The sequence below is a fragment of the Moschus berezovskii genome, chromosome 18 (genome assembly GCF_049115385.1).
Source record: "Moschus berezovskii isolate FMDL1 chromosome 18, NW_MosBer_1.0, whole genome shotgun sequence".
Taxonomy (NCBI): Eukaryota; Metazoa; Chordata; class Mammalia; order Artiodactyla; family Moschidae; genus Moschus; species Moschus berezovskii.
The window spans coordinates 70276015-70286426 of record NC_142477.1 but is presented as its reverse complement, the minus strand read 5'-3'; positions in this window follow the sequence as shown (position 1 = coordinate 70286426).

Below are 10412 nucleotides of genomic sequence, written 5' to 3'. Positions count from 1 at the left end.
ATTTATATTGAGAGTCACCGGTTAGTTAGAGAACTGTGTTTTCTATTTCAAAAAAGTATTTTCATTTAAATGATTACAATAAATAGGTTTTTAATCTTAAAGGGAGTAAGTTTCAGTTATCTGGAAAATTCCTATTGGGGAGGACTTAATTCCCTAATAATGCTGGAGAGATGTGACTGTATGTATTATATCTATAAAGTGAAGTTATGTGTATATGTTCAATTTGTAAAAACGTGAGAAAACAATCCATGTTCAAGAGATGACCATCCTTTTCTAATTAGAATCCATTTTGAGTCAAGCTGTAAATATTGCCATACTTGAACACAGAATGAAATAAACATGCTCCAGGATATTTACTGACCCATACTAACTCCTTAAGTCAATGTGACTTCGATACAAATTGCCTCCAAAGCATTCTAACCCCCTGCCTCTTCCATACAACACAGGCAGGACTGGACATTACAAGACAGAAAACAGAACAAGCAAAGTCTGATGCTTATTAACCACAAGCATATGGAACACTCAAGCATGTTTTAATGACTATGTTCCAACTGAACCACAATACTGAGACGCATCACTTCCAGTAAATGGACGCTAAATATTTTCCATTAAAGAAGTATCAAGTAACAGTCTCAAAGCTCAGGTCTTTCTCAATGACTCTTCTGTTCAATAACCCTACTGCCTAAAAGGATATATGTTATACAGTGTTTGACACTTCAACAGGAAGCAATATAGAACTACTTGGCAGCTGGCTCTTTTCATATCACTTTGATAGAGTGTGCTTTCTCCTCCTACTCAAATGGAAGAAGGGTTGGACTTGATCAAGCACCTCCTCTCGGGCACTCCTCATCCAGTTTGGCAGCACCATTTGCCCCAGAAGTGGGTAGAGAGCAAGGGCAAGAACATTACTCTGAAGGCCATGTGAAGAAGTAATGAGCATCTTGCCTGCCTCGGTAAGTCTAATACAAGGCCCAGCATCTGCAGGAAAACCATGGATTTAGAGAGCATCCAGAGACTGAAAGGTTACATAGAGATAAGTAAAGAAGGTTTCTAAGGTTAAAAACTAATGCATCAATTTTTGCTATCAACCTTGATTCTCAGGCTACGAATCAGCACCATTGTTATCCTCATCATCATGCTTATTATTATCAGTATGAATAAAGCTCTATGCCAAACATTTTATATACACAAACTCTTATTTAATCCTATGAGGTAGCTGTTGCTTTCCCATTTTTATTGCTAACCCAGGCATCTAACTCCAAAGCTCACACCTTAAATCCTGATCACTGTTCTTATGCTCATAAAGTAACCACATCACCTTCCAACCTCTTCCACAGAGTCAGGCTCAAGGAAACTGTCTCAGTTCTGCTTGGAGGAAGTGACAGCTTCAGGATAGGACTGGTGGTGTTCCAACCCTTTGTGGCTCAGATTCTGGTCTTTGTTTCTCTCTGGCCTCCTGGACTTCCCAATTACTATCCTAGCTCATGTTAACCCCTAACGTCTCCTTTCACTGTCTGCCCAAGCTCTACGATTACAATCCACCCATGTAGCTATGTGTCACAGAAGGCAAAAATGATTAAATTGTAGGGAAAGGGCTTCCCTTGTTGAATTTGTCTTTAAACGTGTAGAAGATCAATTGCCTAGTTCTATAGCTCCCAGGTATTGAAAACCCCAAGGTAAGTTGACTCAACACTTTGTGGGTTTTATTAGCCACCTCCCAATCACTTCAAATATATCTACTAAGATCCTTTTCACTTTCCCATAAAGTTGATTGCTTTCTCTCTGCTAAAATCTTTCAGCATCACTTTCCTTTGGATACTTGTTCACAAACCTTTACAATTTTTCATCCCTTTAATTAATTGGCCCATAGAGATGAAGCCAAATGCCTGGGCTGTCCGGAAGAAGGAAATGTTCCACAAGGAAGGGGGAAAAACTGTTGACCTCCCCTTCTGTACACCATTCTGTCCCACCCACAGTCATTGCTTTAGCTTAGAGGAAAGGGAAGATCTAATACAACTTCCTTCTTAGTTAAAACTGTGGGAATTAACTTCTTCCTCCTGCCACCTCTCTTCTTAAGGGCATCACCTGCTTGTTTTCTTTTGCCTGGATGGTGGCTTTCTCTGAGGACTGTTCATAAGTGATTTGCATGCTTGGGTAGCCAACAGAACCTAATTCCGGTCTTCCTCACCCGGCTTCACCATCATACCATTTACCATTGTTTTCTCTTCCCTGGAACTATGGCCACCAGCTTCTCACGGCCTTCGCTAGTTTCTCCCTCTCTGCAGAGCTTCCTACTCATGAGAACCAAACAGAGCCCGCCGGCTTTCCCAGCTCCTCCACACTTACCACCAACACCTTCAAAGTCTGGCCTGCCCCAGCCCACGTGTTGGGATGGGGGGAAAGGGAGTTTCAGATCAGCTGAAAGAGAAAAGTGGCTGGTGTGGAAAACTGGGAATTAAGGGAACATCAAGGTCAGCCCCAGGGTGAAGAGCTGCCTGGGCTGGGCTGGGCCCAGGAGCCAGAGCCAGAAGCCCCAGAGGGCTCCACGGAGAGCAGCAGCACACAGACGCAGCGTGAGTGAAGGGTGGGAAGCAGGCAGGGGATGAGTCACACAGAGCAGCGCAGTGCCCAGGGCCGATCCAGAAGGGCGGCCAGGTCAGAGCAAGTCAGGACAGGAGACGCACAGGATCGAGGTGAATCTAAGGACAGGCATCGAGAGGCAGAAACAGCAGAGTTGAAGGGAGGCAGGGGAAATCAAGGGTCAAACAACAAGACCGGGGGTAAGGAGTGTGGTGTGCTACCCAAGGGCTGAGTTTAAATTCCACCACCGGGACGACAGAGAATGAGATGGCTGAATGGCATCACCGACTCGATGGACATGAGTTTGAGTGAACTCCGGGAGTTGGTGATGGACAGGGAGGCCTGGCGTGCTGTCATTCATGGGGTTGCAAAGAGTAGGACACGACTCAGCGACTGAACTGAAACAACACCCCAACCATATTTGTGTCTGCTCATTCTAGAAGCATATATAGGTTCATGCACTATAAAGCCACAAAGGGCTTCTAATGGTTTCTTACTCCCTGATGTGAGGCATCGTTTCTAAGAGATGCCAAGGACAGTTAAGTCTGGCTTCCCCCCACAGGCTATTATTCCTTTGCTCATTGGTTGAGTGCAGACCTGGACTCAAGTCCAAGTTTTGCTGGTTAAAGTTGCCCTACCATTTGGTTGGTTTTGGCCCACAAAATGACAATGCTGTATGGTTCAACCTTGTATCACAAGAGCTTAGACAGCTTACTTTTCTAAGCCTCAGTTGTCTTTTCTGTAAAATGAGAATACCTCCCATGCTATAGTGATTAGATGAAGTCACAGATTTTAAGTGTTTGGTATAATGTCTCACACCTGGTAAACCCTTAATGAACACTATTATTATGCCTAGATTTTAGGAACAAACATTTGGAATTAAATTTTATATTAAAATACTAAGAACATACACTGGGCAGGTAGTCCTGGACATACATATAACACTTTTGATACCAAGTAGTATGCAGCCCTGAGGGATCTGTTTTATCTCCATCTAACTTGTGGTGTTGGAGAAGACTCTTGAGAGTCCTTTGGACTGCAAGGAGATCCAACCAGTCCATCCTAAAGGAGACCAGTCCTGGGTGTTCACTGGAAGGACTGATGCTGAGGCTGAAACTCCAATACTTTGGCCACCTCATGAGAAGAGTTGACTCATTGAAAAAGACCCCGATGCTGGGAGGGATTGGAGGCAGGGGTAGAAGGGGACAACAGAGAGTGAGATGGCTGGATGGCATCACCGACTCGATGGACATGAGTTTGAGTGAACTCTGGGAGTTGGTGATGGACAGGGAGGCTTGGCGTGCTGTGATTCATGGGGTCGCAAAGAGTCGGACATGACTGAGCGACTGAACTGAACTGAACTCAAGCAGGAGTGGGACAGCTCAGTGTTAATTGCTCAGTTGTGTCTGACTCGTTGGACCTCATGGACTGTAGCCTACCAGACTCCTCTGCCCATGGGCATGCTCCAGGTAAGAATACTGGAGTGGGTTGCCATGTCCTCCTCCAGGGGATCTTCCCAACCCAGGGGTTGAACCCAGGTCTCCTGCATGACAGGCAGATCCTTTACCGTCAGAGCCACCAGGGAAGCCAAGGAGTGGAGATATGTTTAAAACCATAGCAGGCTTTGAAGTCAGCTGGATAGTGGTTGAATGAATCGATCTTTACCATTCGATGATCTTGAGCAATTCACTCCACCTTTCTGAACGTCAGCCTTACTGGTTATCTGAGGATAGCATTAGTACCTGCAGAAATACTGCCCGTTGACATGTTAGTACAACACATGACAAATGGTGAAGGATCGATGGCTAGTAGTCCTCATGTGCTGATCAGATCTCAGCTCTGACTCAGGTCTGGTCACAGATTCCAGCTCCCAGCACGAAGCTGCAGCAGCTCTCGCACAGAACAATAGATAAGCACACCTGCCTATCTTCCATCCGTTGCCCCATCTCCCACCTAGATTCTAGGACTGGTCTTGCCTGGAGGTCCTGGACTTATTGTGCTGCCAGTCATCAGCTATTTGTTCACAGCAGGTTAATCTTGGAGGCGATCTGACTTGGTCTAGGAACTCTTACTTCGCCTGTGGTTTGGGGGTTTCAGAGGTTGAAGGAGAATTTTTGGCAGGTGGAGAATTTCCCATTCAAGATAAAGCAGCTTATTTTAATTTAAAAGATTTGTTAGGTTTCTTGGACATCAAATGGCTCTTATGAAGGAGAATATTAATTGACTTCAGCAAAATGGTCACACTTCTGTGACCAAGCAAAGAGAGAACATTTCCTCCTACATGCAGATGGATTTCGAAACTTGGTGCAGAGAGCCAGCAAGGATCCATTGATGTACAGCTGAGGCCGAAATGTCTGCAGGCACTGGGCTGAGCCTGGTCCATCTGCTGTTTTTCCCAGTGGAAAGTTGAGCTATACCAACCTCACTGCACCCAGATCACATGTTGCTACTGGGAGTCATGTTAGGTCATCTTGCACAAAAATCTGCACAAACAAGTCAAGTTTCTTCGGTAAAAATCAAAGGCCCACTCCTCTCTTTCATCTTACCGGCTATGCACCTCGCAGGCTCCCACGTAGCCACCTGCTGCTTACTCTGCATTGAAATCAGCAGAGTTTATCTACTCAACGCGTGCAGGGTAACCCACGCTGCACAAACAGACCATGGCGGCGAAACAGAAGCAGCTAAGGGAGCTAAGAACACACTGCTGTGACAAGGGCATGGTGGGCAGAAGTAACAGGGACCATGGGACATTTTCACTTTGGTTCAAAAGAAGGAAACTGGTGGACCCTATAACATCAGGGAATGGTTCCGCTGAAATTACTGACTTAAAAAAAAGTATTCGGCTCAGTTAACAGGTAAATAAAATTTCTGGGTTTTTTTTGGGGGGGATAGTATATAACTTACAGATTCAAGACCGTCTTCTTTAGAGTGTGTGCATGCTAAGTTGCTTCAGTCGTGTCTGACTCATTGTGACCCCCTGGACTGTAGCCCGTCAGGCTCCTCTGCCCATGGGGATGCTCCAGGCAAGAATACTGGAGTGGGTTTCCATGCCCTCCTCCAGGGGATCTTCCTGACCCAGGCATAGAACCCACGTATCCTAGGTCTCCTGCATTGGCAGGCAGGTTCTTTACCACTAGCACCACCTGGGAAGTCCTCTTTATAGAGTATGTGGGAACAAATTCAAGTCCAAGATGAACATTGAAATTAGACCCAATTGGCCTCTAATGCGGCTGAAGAGGCTCAAGGGATTGTATGTCTTATTCAGCAACACATCATACTGTACCTGTACATATTTGTACAACAAATTGTACCTGAGAATCAACTGGCTCAGAAGACAAACAATAGGAATTTCTATGAAACCTAAATGTGAGACATCCAGAAACCTCTCTCTCTGGAAAATAGCTCATTTCTCTCCATGTCTGTTCTGGGGTATATTAATCTCAATCAAGAGAAATGAATTGAAAACAAATTAGTCTTGGGCAAGTGTGTTTAACCACCAGAGTCCCTTCCCTGTTGATTACATGTAATCTGCTGAGACAAGAAGGTCATATTCCTACAGAAATTAGTATCTTGGCTGAGAGGTAGTCTTTACCGAAGCCATGGCACATGCCATTCCCTTTTGCTCTGTGGGTTTTTGTGGTGACTCTGACAGGAGTTTCTGGGTGGAAAACCAAAAAAAGTATCAGACTTAAGTATCTCAAGTGACAGTAGCTTGAGGTCTCGCCATCTCTCTTCCTTTTTATCCTCCCTTCTTGGGAGTAGTAAATGACCATCAGTACTTTCCAGGGGAAATCATGAGCTTGTTCATGAGCCTGATGCCAGAGTGAAAAGAGAGGGATTGTGAAAATCCAGAGAACCAGGCAGTTCATGACCACTTAGGCACATACAGCATCGGTTCCCCATCTTTGACAAAGCTGCTATTAGAGGAAACTCTTCTCTTTTCCACTGTGGCAAAGTGGCTTATACTTGTTCTCTTCTTGATGATGCTGTGAGAATTAATGAGGACTGCCATCCACTTTTAACTTCTCAGATAAAGAACCTCTATGAATAAAGTCATTTCAAAGGAGTAATGGGGATGGTGAATACAGTGATACAAATGAAGTATCTGAAAGCAAGTTCCAATAAAGGCTATTAATATATTCATGGGACTCTACTGGGGGTTTCCTATGTACAAGGCACTGTCCTAAGAACTGTTTATATAACTGTATACATACTTCAAAATAACCTGATAAGGAACTTCCCTGGTGGTCCAGTGGTTAAGATTCCATCTTCCAATGTAGGGGGCATGGGTTCGATCTCTGGTCAGGGAACTAAGCTCCTAATTGTTGCAGAGTGTTGCCACACATTAAAAAACAATAATAATAATGTTATGAGGTAGGCATAGTTACCCAGACAAATGAAAAACAGCCACAGAAAGATTAAGCAATAACTCAGTTAAGGTTATGCAAGTACTCAGCAGTAGCCCCAGGCTTTGAATTGAGGTAGTCTGACTCTAGAACCCAGGTTTATCCCTGCTACTTCATACCGTGTTTTGTATTCACCTTAGATTTGTTAAGGCCTACTGGTTCTACTGTATTCTATTCAAACTCTCTCTCTGAAATGGAGAAAATGATGGGGCTAAATTTCTTTCTACAAGTCTAGGATTCTCTTTGCCGCGTTCCAGCTGATGAATTCTCTAATTAGTCTGGAATGCTGTGCTGTGCTCAGTGTGTCGGACTCTGAGCAGCCCGTGTGCCAGGCTCCTCCGTCCATGGAATTTTCCAGGTAAGAACACTGGAGTGGGTTGCTATTTGCTACTCCAGAGGATCTTCCTGACTCAGGGATCAAACCCATGCCTCTTGCATCTCCTGCATTAGCAGGAGTGTTCTTTACCACTAGTGTCACCTGGGAAGCCTGTAGTTTGGGATGAATTCATCTTAAATTACTTTGCCTCTGCCCCTCAAAATGTTTCTGTGGCGCTTTCAGACTGCTCCCCCTAGAGGAGTACTTTGGAATTTCAATGTAACAGTTGAATGAATGTATTAGAGGCAAAACGTCTACACCAGCAATGCAACCCTGACAAATGAACAGAACAGCAGTGAAACTCACTCACTGGATTTATGCCAGCCATTCCTATATGCCCATCTGTAACCTGAGGTTGCCCAGATGAGTCCATCAGCAGGCTTTTCAGTGGAAGTTGTTAGAATGTTAGTACCCCAAAGACTTTCTTTCTCTGCAGGGAAGGCTGGAGCAAAGAGTGGAAGATTTGTGCCCCAGTGGGCTGCACAAGGCTGCCAGCCAGCACACAGAGCCTCAAAATTAGCACACAGTTCCTACAGTTCCTCAAGCAACGTCGATGGGCTCTTGTCTTTCATTAAGCGTCCTGAAAGTCAATTTCTTGATATATCCCAAAAGGAAAAATCAAGGAGGAAAGAGTTTGTTTTCAGATGCAGTTTAACGGCAACCAACTTACAAAGCACATAAAAAATGATTTGCTCCTTGGAGAAATATTTAATTAAGATACATATCCCAAAAGTTATTCCACATAGATCTGTTTAGAAAATGCCCAATTAGGGTAATATAGACCACATTTCAAGGACCACAGGAGACTGTTTTGCTTCACTTTTCTGTCATTGTTGATACTCTAGGTTTCTAAGGGAATTTTATATATATAGATATATATATATTCATGTTCAGGAGCAGAATATCCTATCTAAGGAAGGACTAGGAGCCATATTTAGTGACACAATATCACCCCGATTTGGGGAGCCAATGGCTTCTTAAGAGTCAGAACTAAAGATGATTTAGAGCTATGAATAGGATCTGAGTATAAGGACAAACATCATCAATCAAGTTCTGTGTCTGTTGATATGACTTGTGTGCTCTGATCTCTATTTAGCAAAACGAAATGAGCACCTACTTTTTCTGAATGGAAACTATGGGTTCTCCTCTCCTGTTAATGTGAATAAGTGGTTTATAAATAATTTTAATTTATTCTTGGCTGGGCCGGGTCTCCCTTGCTGCCTGGGCTTTCCTCTAGCTGTGGCGTGCGCGCTCCTCACTGTAACGGCTTCTCTTGCCGCGGAGCACAGGCTCTAGGCACAAGGGCTTTGTTGCTCTGTGGTTTGCAGGATCTTCCCGGACCAGGGATCAATCTCATGCCTCCTACACTGGCAAGCAGATTTGTAACCCCTGAGCCAACAGGGAAAACTTCTTCTCCTGTTAATTTTTATGGGGCTTCCAGGCCTTTGTCAGACTGGCTTCCTGATAAATGTCCCCTAGCGTGGGTTCATTTCAAAAGGATTTAAAAGTATCTTGGATTGATCCTGAGTTAAAGTCCTTTATGAGTCTCACTCCGTTCATCTTCAGAGAGACAGAGAGTAAGCTTTATTAGACAATTCTATGGATGGAGAAAACTGAAGCACAAGTTTGGAGGCAACCTAGGGGTGCCTGCAGCCCACCCTCTACCCCTGCGCCTCTTTCCTCCTCAGCCCTCTGACCATACAACACCTCGGAGCAGTGCAAGGCAGCCCTCTGCCCAAAACAGAAGGCAAGTTTCCAAACACGGGTGGGTTGGTTTAGCTTTCTGACCTGAGCTTTTCAAACCTCCCACATGTGGCGTCAGGTCAAAGCAGGACCAACCCACATACAGTATTAAGTTTCACCTGTCTACCTACAAGGCTGGTGTGTCCAGAGCACATTGGGAAATTTAAGACAGAAACCACTAGTGTCTTTGACACAAGAAATGCCTACCAGGGTCTTTTTCCTGTTCATTATCAAGATTAATAAGAGAATATGCTCTACTGAGCAGAAGAAAAGCAGTATTTGTATGACTTTTAGTCTCAATGTGATGCAAATTCCTGCAGTGCAAATGCAGAAGGTGCCTCCTCTCCTTTGCTTTCAGCCAGGAATAGATCATTTATTACCCCTCACCATGAGAAGCATGGCAGCGCTCATTATCTCATATCCAGTGCTTTCCAAATCCATCAGCTCCCTGCTACACCACTGGGCTTTTTCATTTAAATGTCAGCTAAAGTTAGAGTGTGTTTTATAAAAATGTCAGAGCCCCGTTAACTTCGGTTCTAGGTTGGTCTCATCTCTCACTTCGGGGTTGACAACATTAAAGAGATGACTTCTCTAAGGATGCTTGTCCTAAGGTCCCTCTTTGAATCTGCATGATGTGTGCCTTAAAAATCTGAACTCTGGGTGAAACAATCAAGGTGCTCAGAAACCAGTATCTATAAATAGTCACCTTCTCAGCATGTAGGAAATATTTCTAAATGCTTCGCCACTTTGAATTCACATTGTGAATTAGAATATATTCTCAAAAGCTGGCATTCAATTGGTGCTTCTCAGCAGGATTTTGGAGGCAGCTATCCTTGCAGACCTGTCCCACCTACTGCAGCATCTGAGTGTCCCCGATCCTCCTCTTTGCTAAATGCTAATAACTCTTCCTAGTTATGGTGACAATCAAAAAACCTTCCACTCATTTCCAAACACCTCCCAAGCTGTGGTTTGCTCTGGTTGAGATGAGACTACATGGAAAATTTCAAACCTCTGACATCAGACAAAAACCAACCAAAATACTCACCAGCCCACGAAGTCGCTCCTCCCACCTCCCATTTCAGAACTCTCCCCACTTAACTCCTAGAACCGGGTGCTTGGGCTTTTCATTTCACTCCTGGGGTTTATTGCTCTGTGCTGCTGCTTGAACTATATTGTTCTTTTGCTGTAGATAGAGGTCTCTTCTGGCTTCATAAATGGTGCCTGCTGGTGGGCACATACCTTAGAATAGGGGCACATGCCCCTATATCAAGCAGAGTCTTGGGCATGGCAAATGTTCACTGACTTTA